This window comes from Pinus tabuliformis, chromosome X (genome assembly GCF_031772625.1).
Source record: "Pinus tabuliformis cultivar Carrire ecotype Pingquan chromosome X, CPIR1, whole genome shotgun sequence".
NCBI classification, from domain to species: domain Eukaryota; kingdom Viridiplantae; phylum Streptophyta; class Pinopsida; order Pinales; family Pinaceae; genus Pinus; species Pinus tabuliformis.
Window position 1 is genome coordinate 333996164 of NC_142308.1, and position 13881 is coordinate 334010044.

General features: G+C 36.3%; 1 non-coding gene across 1 annotated transcript; it reads right to left on the reverse strand.

The window, feature by feature from the left end:
• Positions 1 to 250: 250 nt before the first annotated feature.
• TRNAI-UAU (transfer RNA isoleucine (anticodon UAU)) lies at positions 251 to 322 on the reverse strand. Its single transcript has one exon. It is a non-coding gene; the product is annotated as a tRNA-Ile (tRNA).
• Positions 323 to 13881: the final 13559 nt, after the last annotated feature.

Sequence of the window (13881 nt, forward strand, 5' to 3'; positions counted from 1 at the left end):
TCATTTTTGTCTCTCCAGGGACAATAGTTGGGATTAAAAACATATTGTCTTTAAAGAGAGAATATCTTTGATCCTAACTATTGTCTCTCTAGAGATAATAAACTATTACATTCAAAGATAATAAAACATCAATTTTGTCTCATTAGAGACATTAAAATAATGAATTTAGAAAATATCTGATCATTGAAATAAACCAATATTAAAAATATTTAATTAAAAATAAACTACAATATCATTGATTAAATCATATTAGGACACAGTGGAATCGAACCACCAACCTCCTGCTTATAAAGCAGACACTCTTCCATTGAGCTAGCACCCTTTAAAGAATTATGTGAGAGTTATGTTGAAAATAGCAACAAGAAATGATAAAAATAGAATCTAGAAATTCCAATTTTAATTTGTCCTCGAATTAAAATTGTGAATTAAAATCGAATTTAGTCTCACTAGCTGCTTGGAAATAATTAATTAATTCATTATAGATTAATTAGCTGGAGAAATTCAAGTTAGAAGTCTTTCTGAAGTCATGCAACAATTATCCCTTAAATTAAGGAGGTTATCCCTTAATTAAGGAGATAAGATTGAGTTATATTTGAGTTGTAATTAGTTAGCTCAGTTTACTAAGTTAAGTCCAGTTAAATTAGTTCCAAACTGTTTGAGGAACTAATTGTGAGTTATCAGTTAGTTGATGCATGCATGCACTCAACGAGCCAGTGTACTCTAGATAACTGAATATTCCCTCATCAAAAACTCATGCGTGTCTATTCTGAGAAAGACCCAGTTGAGAGTAAAGACAAGGATAGTGTACTATCAAATGCATGTGTTTTCCTATAAAGGAAACTAATGCATGCAGTCAAGGCAAGGTTCCTTGAGGATTGCACAGTTCTGACAACAGGTGAGACTAGGAGATCATCCACTTGGTGAGGTGAGAATCATCCACTAGGAACAGCGCAAGGAAATAGGAGCTTGGAGGGTAGAGAGGAAGGCTTGTGAGAAGCTTTGATTTCCTATGAGCATCCAGGAGGATTGTACTGAGAGTTGGCTAGCTGTGAGAGCTAAGGTTTTGTATAATTCTAATGTATTTCCACCTTGTATGATAATATAGATAGTGGGGTTTTTAGCTGAGGCTTTCCCCTGAGTATTTTCATGTATATTGTGCATTGATTCTTATTCTTCTAGTTATATGTGTTTAGCTCAATCTTGCTCAATTTTAAGCTTCCGCAAAGAAAACTTTGATAGTAGAAGTATATTATAGTATTTTGATTTGGTTATATTGCATTATCGGGTTAATCTACAGTCATATTTTCTACATGATCTTAGAGTAAGATTTGTAGAGAATTTGCAAAATTTCTACATGGTAAAGGAGCCAAGTTTATTGGAGCTGTGAACAGTATACAAAGAATATAATTTGAAGTTTGAAGTTCGGGGTTACAGGTGAAAATCAAATTCTTATCATACTTTAAGGTTGGCCAATGGAATTCTATGGCTTGAGATTCGAGTATGACTTGGAAGGTAGCTTGAATTACATAGCATGGAAAGATCGTATGGAGGTCGTATTAGAAGAAAATGGCTTGAAGGATTTCATTGATAACGAAATCCCAAAGCCAGCTTCAACTAATGCACAAGAGTTGGCTGAGTGGAAGAAGTTTGTAGCCAAGGCGAGATAGATCATCCTTGAGGTAGTTCTAGACCATATTGTCTCCAGTCTCCATGGAAAGAATACTACATTTTCAATGTGGTAGAAATTGAAGACCTCTAGCAGAACAGAAGCGACTAGAGGAAATTGGCGCTCAAGGATAAGCTTTGAAGAATCAAGATGGAAAAGGGCGATACCATTTCCACATATCTAAACAAGCTCACCACTTGTAGAGATGAGCTTAGCAGGTGAGAATAACTACTACCGATGATGATATGGTGAGCCTCACTCTCCTTGGCCTTCCAAAGAGTTGGAATAGCTAACATGAATCTGTGAATGGAAGGGAAAAACTGCCAGATTAGGAACAACCGTGGTTGGATCTGATGCAAGAGAAGATCAGGAGGAGCACACAAGATGGTTCTTCATCAAAGGATGATGATGAAGAAAAATTGGCCTTAGCAGGTAAGGCAAGGAAATGGAATGAGAAGGATTCCCATTCCAAATTGAATTATTCTCATGGAGGGAAGAAGGGTGAAAAGTCTAAAATGAGATGCATTAATTGTCATGAGATGGGACATTATGTGACTAATTGCCCATCGAAGAAGTCCAAGAAGGGATCCTCAGAAGGATTGGAAGGTGAGGAATTAGCCTCTTAGTTTGAAATGGACTTTACCCTCATCGCATGCATGGCATCATCGATGATGGGTTGTGTCTGGTATCTTGACAGTGAAGCCTCATTCCACATGACTGGCAATAAAATTTTATTTAGTGCCTTGGAGGAGAAAGACCTCAAGATGCGCGTAGAGATGAGTGACGACGAAAGGTATAATGTTTCAGGAGTGGGCACGATTGCGTTTCAAAGGGAGCATGGAGCTATTATCACCTTGACAGATGTGAAGTACATGCCTAGACTAAAGAAGAACTTGGTATCAGTTGCGATGCTGGAGGACAAAGGCTACGATGTTGTCTTCAGTAAGGGAAAGGTTTTCCTTAGACACGTCACCAGGAGACAGGTGAAACATATCGGTTCACAAGTTAAGAACCTGTATCCTCTTGAGGTTCAAGATGCATGCAAAGCCTTAAGGAGCAAGGAAAATGTTAGAGACTTAGTGTTTGAGAGGGAGAGTAAATTACCTCTCAACATGCAGCCCCAGAAGAAGTCTTAGACAATTGTGGAGGAGCCACAATTGGAGAAGCATAAAGGAGACCGAGTGAAGAGATCCACTCATGCAAATACCTTCATAGGGGGGGAATTTTGATCCAAGTGGGTCGAGGAATCACATGTAGACATACCTCCAGGTGTGAGGTGGGGCGATGTGAAGTGATAGTCCCATGAAGGCTGAAAATGAGCAAGGTCCATTGAGAGTTTTTATCTCATGGATCGTACCTTGCTACGGGAGCTCAAAGTACATAGTAGTGGGAGGAATCAGTGGTATTGATGCAGTTAGAGATCAAAGTGATAGAGGCTAGAGCAGTCAGATACTAAAGAACGTAGAGAAGGATTGACAACAATGCAGAAAGGTAGAGTCAGCCGAAGTGCAAAGTTTTCAGTTGATAGAAGCAATAGCAGTCAGAGACTTTGATGACAGATGCATCATACTGTTTCAAGTTGGATTTTTTTTTTGTTTCTAGAGTTGTTGGAGCAACAACACTAGAGAGAATTGTTGCATGAATAACATTCCAAAGGTTCACGATCGAGATTGAGTTGAATTCATTTCTTGTTGAGAGGGAGTGTTGAAAATAGCAACAAGAAATGATACAAATAGAATCCAGAAATTCCAATTTTAATTTGTCCTTGAATTAAAATTGTGAATTAAAATTGAATTAGTCTCACCATTCGCTTGGAAATAATTAATTAATTCATTATGGATTAATTAGTTGGAGAAATTCAAGTTAGAAGTATTTCTGAAGTCATGCAACAATTATCCATTAAATTAAGGAGATTATCCCTTAATTAAGGAGATAAGATTGAGATATATTTGAGTTGTAATTAGTTAGATCAGTTTACTGAGTTAAGTCTAGTTAGATTAATTCCAAACTATTTGAGGAAATAATTGTGAGTTATTAGTCGGTTGATGCATGCATGCACTCAACCAGTGTACTCCAAATAACTAAAGATTCCCTCATCAGAAACTCATGCATGTCTATTCTGATAAAGACCCAGTTGAGAGGCCCATGGGGCTTTGGATTGACAGTGAATGGGTGTGTTGTTAAGGCACTCCTTTCGATAGGTCATTGGTTCAAATCCCCCATGGGATCTTAGGTTAGTCTTAACTAGAAAAAAAAAATACCCAGTTGAGAGTAAAGACAAGGACAGTGTACTATTAGTTGCATGTATTGTCCTATAAAGTAAACTAATGCATGCAGTCAAGGTAAGGTTCCTTGAGGATTGCACATTTCTGAGAGCAGGTGAGACGAGGATATCATCCACTTGGTGAGGTGAGAATCATCCACTAGGAATAGCGCAAGTAAATAGGATCTTGGAGGGAAAAGAGGAAGGCTTGTGAGAAGCTTTGATTGTCTGTGAGCATCCAGGACGATTGTACTGAGAGCTGGCTAGTTGTGAGAGCTAAGGCTTTGTATAATTCTAATGTATTTCCACCTTGTATGATAATACATATAGTGGGGTTTTTAGTTGAGGCTTTCCCCTGAGTATTTTCATGTGTATTGTGCATTGATTCTTCTTCTTTTGGTTATATGTGTTCAGCTTGATCTTGCTCAATTTTAATCTTCTGCAAAGAAAAATTTGATAGTAGAAGTAGATTATAGTATTTTTCTTTGGTTATATTGCATTATCAGGTTAATCTACAGTTAGATTTTCTACATGGTCTTAGAGCGATATTTGGAGAGAATTTGCAGAACTTCTGTAAGTTATGGTAGTCCTTGAAATTGCATATATAGGCATTGATTTTAAAACTAGCTATTGCATCGAGAGGTGCAAGGGAACACCGATAGAAGTGGGAGTGTGGAAGCCAATGAGCAAGTGAAAAATATGGAAAGTGAAATAAAATCGAAATTTGAGTTTCTATATATCTTCTAAAGCATGTAGCAAGGAGGTTAAATTTAAGAAGAAAGTTACACTAACATAAATGTCCCAGAACATTGGAAATCTTTACAGGCACAAAGTATATCAACGTCTAACAGAATCCCAAAAAAATGGAAATTTTGTAGAGATGTTACACAAATCGAAAGGACAATGGAAATCATGTGTTTACTAATGTTGGGGATGTCCAATCCCCCTTGATCACTTTTTACCCATATCAGAGACACGATATCAATATTTTTTACCCCACCTTTCTTGCCCAATAAATTTTTTGGAGTACCTGTTCCAACATTTTATAGGCTACTTGAGAAGAAAAAAAGACAGAAACCAATGTGACCCACTGCTAGAAATTTATCAACAATTGCAATCTTCTTGGAAGGCAGTAGGTCAATATTACTCCAAGCTTGAATTTTTCTTTTTTAAAACTTTGCTATTATCCATCTCCAATAATCAACAACTGAAAAACTATTTACCGAAGGACCTACCCAAATAAGAAATAGTCTCCCTGAGATTCATAAGCTTTCATTTATGATTCAGCCAAGTAGGGGATTCATCTTGGCCAAAACGAAACCTTGTTTTTCCCCTCTAACAACTACTCATGCTCCTTTTGCAAAAGTGTCAAAGAAAAAATTAGTACCCTCAATAAACTATTGAATCAACAAATGTGTTAAATTTGAGGAATCTGCATAGTGGAAATTTGGGTATATTACAATACATTTCCTCAAATTTGATACCATATGAATAACTTATATAAGAGAAATAATGAAAATATTTTACAAGTGAAATTTCCATGGTTGAATGTCAATTCTCCAACACCTGTATTAGAGGTAAAAATACTTCAATATTTTTTCCAAAGAATATCTAATATTCAAACAATGAGGTGGAGATTGCAAGTTACATTTAAACTGGCATTCATCACTCATTCTAGCCACTGAAATGGTCTATATATCAATGCATGTTTTGTACATAGTAAAAGTGGTCAACTTTTAGGAGCTCTTTCTGGTGGACAAAGACAAATTCTTGGACTAGCCATACTAAAACATCCTGGAATATTTATGCAGAATTAAAACCACAGTGAGAAGAAAAGAGATTGCATGTACCTTGAATCATATAATGGAACTAATTTCTAATTGAAATATTTCCAAGAAAAAAGATTAATGTAAAAGAAGGCTTGCAGTATGTGACATTGTCAGGAATTTTGCATGGATGCTTCAGCAAGGTCATTCATGGATTTTTTTGTAAATAAATAGAAGCATCAACTGAAGCAACAGGCTTCTCTACTCACAGTTTAAGGTTTTGCAAAGTTTTTTTCATTCCTTGGACTAGTTCTTCTAGGGGTGAAATTTGTGGATTAGAATCCACATCACACAGACATAAGCCAAAAGCTAGAGTTTCTTCCTAAAGGTGTACTTTTGAATAGAAGACAATTGTATGCATGTGATTTGGCTAAAATGGCACCAAGACTCATGTCCACAATCTCTTGAAAGATTTACCTATGATTTCTCAACCTTGTGGTTCAAGCCATTTTTGGCATGCCATATGCAACCTCAGATGTTAATGCTTTGTTGCAACTATTTGTAAGACACTTGGTAATGAATACTTCTAACAACTAGGATAGTGGATCTCTGCTTGGGTTGAATTTAGTAGTGAATGCATTTATTCAAGCCATCTCCCTTGTCCTTTATGTCCCACGACACTCACTGCCCTAAGCTGGCCCTGACTAGCCTGCCAACATTATCATAAGGCCTAAGGTGTCATTAATGATGAAGTCTAGGCCTGATTTTAGACCTTTTAATCCATATTTTGGAGGAGCTAGAAACTAAAAGTCCTCTATCTAATAGTGACGAGCACAACGGTTCAACTCAAGGCACCTCATAAGTTCATCCTCAAGGTTTCACATGAGATAACAACTAGATCCCCAAGGAAAAACATTTTTGTCTCTGAATATGTTGAATTTCTCAACTCTCTTATCTTGTTTGCATGGAGTTCCCTGGATCGCCCATGCAATTCTTACCATTCCTTGAGTGTATTTTCACACCCATTGGTAGTTTTATTTGCCATGATCTTGCTCACATTTTAACCCTAGACCTTAGAGGATCTAGCTCAAGGCTTTTGGGAGCAGGAAGTGGAAGTGAGAAGTGAAATATTCAAAAAGCTTCTGAGAGCAAGGAGGGAAGAAAGAAGTGCAAGTTTCAAAAATATTGTGTGGCTCAGGAAAATACCTATAAAATTTTCAGGAGAAACAGGTACATTATACTCTTTTGGTTGACAATACTTCTGTAGTAAAGTTGGCCAAGAATCCTAGATTCCATGATTGAACCAAGCACATCAACACCAAGTACCATCTGATTCAATATCATGTAGAAGCCAAAACTATTCGTTTGAGACATTGATCCTCAAATGAGAAAATTGCAAACATCTTCACCAAAGCACTTGGAAGAGAAAAATTTGAAATGTTGAGAACAATGCTTGGACTCACAAAAAACCCCTTTGAATTAAGGGGGAAATGTTAGATACCTAATCCTTAGGGATTGAGGTACATTGTAAATAACTTTGTAAGTATTAATATAAGAGAAATATGAAGGGTCATAGGTGAATAAGAAGAGTCATTTGGAGCTCTTAGAAGATGAAACCAAAGGTCAATTCCTCTTGTATATATGCATGCTATGAGTTGAATAAATTCATTCAAGTGTGGAGTTATTCATCCTAGCTGGTAGTGGTATCAAAGCTGACTATTTTAACTCGATGATTCTCTTACGCATGCAAAAACACCCCTCGTTCAATGTCAAATCTGAGGCATCTCCTACCCACTATTCGTTCCAGTTTTTGAAAGACATATTTGGCATTGCTTCTTCCTCCCATGACCTTTCTCATTACATTTTCACAACTCCTATGCACACAATTTCTCCCTAAGAGAACAGAAGGTTGTGAACTCAATTCTGAGTATTACCGTACCATATTCTTAGAAGGAAAGTCAGAACAATTCAGGTGTGTATATAAACAGTTGTTGGGTAGGACAAAGTTAGCAGGTTTGTCTCCAAATGATTTAGATGACATGGATTTCATACACACTGCCCTCAAAACATTCCACGATTTTTGCATTCACTACAAATAGGAAGGAACTGAAAGGGTCATTGTCTCAATGATTTTTTTTTACAGAATCCAATGTATTTTTGAGTTATAGTTGAATAGAAAATAAGAATGCAAATGTTCAACATAATTTATGTCATTATTCATTGGATCTAAAAGGTTTACTAGGTCAATTCTTGTGCATTCCATGGGAAGATATTTTGATGGGGAATATTCTAGTACCATTGTCAGTACTATGGCTGCACAGCATAGTGTGTGTAAACCCTGGAACATATATTGTGCTTAAACTCCAGAATATATATTGTGTAATAGAGTTTTGAATAAAACACTAGAGAAGAAGTGTAAAACACATTTATAATACAACATCTTGTCATTTCTAATATGTCTATATATTTTATAGTGTTTGCACAAAATGGAAGATAAATTCTTTGGGAAAAGCACATCATTTGGAAGCACTCCATATTCCTTTGGTCAGAGTTTGGATTTTGGAAATCAATCAACAACTCCATCATCTAGCAGCCTGAGACTTAGACAAATTGCCTTTCGTGGAGAGTGTGGAGGTAGTGAGAGAAAACATGAAAGCATTTTAGAGGCAGGGAGGATAAGCACAATCATGTTCTTCATTGTGTTTTCTATGGAAAAAAAGGGCATAGGCAAAGACATGCAGAATCCCATGGGAGAAGATCAAAAGCAAACAGGATCAGTAAGAAGACAAAGATAAATGCCACATGACCTCCAGATAGATTTCTTTGAAGATTTCAATGATAATGTGGAGAAGTATCTTGTGGGTTTCCTCATGAATTTTTCCTTGGAAAAAAGGAAAAAATTATCTCTCTCTCTCTCTCTCTCTCTCTCTCTCTCTCTCTCTCTCTCTCTCTCTCTCTCTCTCTCTCTCTCTCTCTCTCTCTCTCTCTCTCTCTCTCTCTCTCTCTCTCTCTCTCTCTCTCTCTCTCTCTCTCTCTCTCTCTCTCTCTCTCTCTCTCTCTCTCTCTCTCTCTCTCTCTCTCTCTCTCTCTCTCTCTCTCTCTCTCTCTCTCTCTCTCTCTCTCTCTCTCTCTCTCTCTCTCTCTCTCTCTCTCTCTCTCTCTCTCTCTCTCTCTCTCTCTCTCTCTCTCTCTCTCTCTCTCTCTCTCTCTCTCTCTCTCTCTCTCTCTCTCTCTCTCTCTCTCTCTCTCTCTCTCTCTCTCTCTCTCTCTCTCTCTCTCTCTCTCTGACCTCCAAATAGATTTCTTTGAAGATTTCAATGATAATGTGGAGAAGTATCTTGTGGGTTTCCTCATGAAGTTTTCCTTGGAAAAAAGGAAACAATTCTCTCTCTTATATATATATAGTGAGAGAGAGAGAGAGAGAGAGACCCTATTCTCTCTCTCTCTCTCTCTCTCTCTCTCTCTCTCTCTCTCTCTCTGACCTCCAAATAGATTTCTTTGAAGATTTCAATGATAATGTGGAGAAGTATCTTATATATATATAGTGAGAGAGAGAGAGAGAGACCCTATTTTCTCTCTCTCTCTCTCTCTCTCTCTCTCTCTCTCTCTCTCTCTCTCTCTCTCTCTCTCTCTCTCTCCTTATTTTTTTCTCTCTCTCTCCTTATTTTTTACCTCAATCTTCTGGAAACGGTAAAAAATAATGGAATCATCCTTGTACCTTAAAATCAATCCAGCATATAAGTATTAGAATCAATTTATCACAACTTCCTAAAACAATCAAATAAAGAATACAACATGATGAACACATTAATTATAACAATAGCAAATACTCGAATAAAAAGACCTGGAATGAACCAAAAAGAAGCAAAAAGATAGGTTTGGTACAACAAGCCCTAGAGTTTTGGCTCTTTAATACCACTTGTCATGATCCTACCTTATGGTCCAACTCAAAAAAGCAGGCACCCACATACTTAAAATATTGTTTCTTTTGTGCAATCTATTTCTAGAATCTCCAACTTATAACAATTAAGGCTTAGGGTATAAGTTCTAAAATTGTAACAAGTGAACTCATAATAAGGCTAAGATGGCCTTCAATTCATGAGAATCGCAACAGTCTATAAATAAGAATGCAACATCAAAGACTCCATAATATCTACATCTTTACTAGTAGGAAGTTCCATGTGAATCCACCTCGATCTGCTCATTACGAAATGTTGAGATCTGAACCCCATGCTTAAGAGAACTATAGATATGGGGTTTAATTTCCTCTTGTTGTCATGTATGAAAGGCCAAAAGATAATGGTCACTAGTTGTTCTCATAAATATTAAATGTAAGAAAAATATGCAACTAAATAGAATCTGAAAAAACACGAATATAGATGTAATGGTTTGCAAATATTGGCACCACCAAACAGGCACACAATGATTTTTTTGACTACAAAAACAGAGATCTTGTTATCTATGAACTATTTTGGAAGCACTACAACAGAACTGCGATGTTGATCATGAGACAACCAAGAACAATTTTACTTATGAAAAATGCAATTTTATTTAAAAATATATATTATCACCAAAATTACATTAAGGGTAAAATACAAATTCATGCCTTTCTTTAAACTTGGTCACAACGTGTGACGAATGGAATAATTGCATTTTGATGATACCACCAAAATAGAAATGCAAATATGTTTTATACCTCAACGAGAATCTCACATAGTGCTTTCAAAATCAACACCCGGGAACCACGATCAAGTTCCTTGTATTCTATGTTCTCTCTACATAAGAAGGGAAGCCTCAGATCATAGACAAATAAAATCCATACAGTAACAAAAATATTTGAGGCTTAAACACTCACCCACGGACTGCAATAATTGGAAATTTCCCTTCATCTACCTATATATGAAAGTAAATAAGCTACTTCAGTCACAACACATTTAAAAAATTAATTGTATTCAACGTGGAATAACATATTCTAGAACTATGTTGTTGAACTACAACGATCTGGTCCTATTGTTATAACCTACCTGGTACAAATGATCCTTAATCTTCTTACATAATACAAACACCCACATGTCACACTTGACAACACTTCTAATTATAGGAGGAATCGCATGCAAGACAAATAACTAGAGGTTGAGATGTCTTTCAATTGATATGTCAAATCATCTAATTAAAATCTACATTAATAACAAAGAAATTCCCAAAACATATTGATTCTCTACCCTTCCAACCATGTTCTTGAAGCATTCAAAACATATCCAAACAAAAGAATAGGTAATAAACAACCACATCCTCTTGTTATCCTGTAGCTTTTCTCCTTCACACTACATGTCCATAATAATCTCTCGAGAATCCAAACTCATTTTGGCCAGAGATTCCATCTTGTGGATTGTCTCATTGCAAGTAGTCTTGAGTTCTAGCCTAGCAACCCATATTTAAACATTCAAAAAAAATTCCCTTCCCCATGTTGATCACGCATACACCCAACTTATATGGACTAAATTTCCTACTTTAAATTCCATGCTTGGTATACCAATAAGAGATTATGTCAATCAAAATAACTATCAAGAGCTACCACTAGTGATAATGACTAGCAGTAAAGAACAAATAAGACATACATAGATTGAAAAATATCTATTCCCATTGATACCATCAACTTAGGGAGAAGTATAATGAAATGGCCTTTCAAAGCAACGAAATTCTTCCAATCCAAGTGTGTCATCAAGTTAGATTTTCCTATGGAGGAATCTAGAAACTCGTTAACACAGAGCTTCCTAGAACTCTGAAAATTCCAGAAATAGATTTGTATATGGCATGGGGATATTTTGATGGTGTCAAGGATCCTCACGTATGTGTGAAGTAGGGTACATCCCATTCTTTAATGAAAATCATTTTAGTTCTTTCAAACCTGTTATTGGTCAAGGGGCTAACAATCAAGAGAAATGTATGCTTCATTGTTGCCTCTTAAAATTACATCTATAACATACCTAGCACCCTCTTTCAACCATTGAGGATAGGGGGTACTTCTAAATTTTACATTTTTTTCATTTTTCTATACTACTCTGATACCAATTTCTCCACTACCTTGCCATGAATATAAGAATTCATGTGGCAAGAAGGCATATGAAAATATAAGAAGAATAGAATACACTTTGATCATCAATACCTATAGGATATCTTATATATGATCAAGATGGTGGCTTATGCGTATTAGACTATGTGTTAACAACTATAATGATACCAATCTATGCACTTAATCTTATGGAATAATCATGACCTTATTGAATAGTACTAATACTTATTACATTGTGTACAAGCCATCCTATGCTTTCCCTTATTCTATATGGGTATCTATCATCGGTCAATCACAATAAGGTTGTGACACAATTATGGTCACATATTAGAGTAGTCATAGTCATGGGATTAGTACCCTTATGAATGATAGATAGTTCAAGCTCAATACACTTAGCTCAATCATGCCCTATTTCTTTACCACTACAAGCATTGAGTACACTAGTTTCCATAATCAATGATCTTCACAACCCACAACCCGTATTCACAAGTTTGTACATAGTTAACATAGTTGTAACCTTGACAATATGGATAAGCTATATTAGGCAATCACACTATCTATTAGTATAAGACTTTCTATTAAGCCCATATAAGGTGACACTATTGATCATGGTTGGTATTATTGTTATTAACACTTTGACTAGAATAGAGCTTGTATATTATAGATAAGAAATCACTTCATATTGTTCATGTAACTTGTAATACGGTAGTTATAAGTGAATACAATTATGACACTAATGAATAACTTCAAGAAATATTTGTTTTCTTCAACATTATTTATTGCAACTATTCGAATTATGACTTACAAGATGGGATTCTAGTCTTTATATTAGGTGGTACAAAATAACAAAGGTGATGGAGTCACCTTGGAGGTTCAGTTGAAGCAGTATGCCTTAACCTGAGATTATATCAACTACCTCATTATGTTATCTTCATGGTGAAGATATCTTCTCTTATCTTGTCAAGTCAAAGTGGTGGCTTCTGATGTATATGTAGTATCTCTCTCTCTTCTAAACTATTGAAGAATACATAAGAATAATTGATCAAGGGTTTCCCCACATTGGGGTTTGTCCCTGGCTACTGCCACATCTTGTGTCCTCTTGTCTTGGCTTGTTTTCTGCAATTTATGTTTATGTTCTATCTGCATTTTACTATCATGCTAAATGTGATTGCTAATCTGGAATTGATATTGAGATAATATGGAGAATTGAAGTAAATTTTCTCTCAGCATAGAACATAGCTAAAATTATCATGGTATCAGAGACAAGGTGAAGACAAAGCCCAAGCAAGAGTGAAAGGGAAATCACCGAAGACATTTGGAAAGGAAAAAAGGCTCAATGGTTTCCTAATCCCACTTCAAATTCGCCAAGGGTGAAGTCGAAGAAGAGAATATTATCTGAGTGGCACAGCAGAAGCATCTGATGGCTTACCTAAAGATCACTTCAATGGGAAGTCCAGATCTAAGGGTGGAAGGAAAGGCAGATGCCTTGCGTGTCATAAGTTCGGCCATTATGTGAAGGAGTGTCTGAATGGTAGGGACACATAACTTGATGATGATAACAATAATTCCAGGGACATATTCAATGATTAGAGGAATGACAAGTAATGCAGGTCATCAAGGAAATGGCCGACTCTTCAAAGAAAGCAAGGAACTCCAGGTATGAAGAATCAAATGTTGTTTATGACAAGCTAAAGAAGTATTATCTTATATTGGCCCTCTCCACTACTTCTCCTCCAGACTCTTTGGGAATTTCGCTTATTGATTGAAGTGCTTCAAGGCACATCATCAGATAGAAGGAAGTTCTCTCTAATTTGGTAGAGATGGAAACAATCCTAGAGATTATACTTGGAGTCAATGTCGCATATCCTGGAAAGGGTGTAGGGAATGCTACCCTTCAATTGAATAAGGGTAGCATGATTCATTAACAAGAAGTTCTTTATGTACCTGATCTCAAGAAGAACCTGGTGTCCATTTCAACAATGGAAACCAAAGGATTCAAGGTGGCATTCATCAATGGAAAGGTACGCGTTTGAGAAAGGAATTTTTCAAGATGATTTAATTCTTGGATTCAGGGTTGGGAATTTGTCTCAAGTTGTAGGAAGTCCATTGGAGA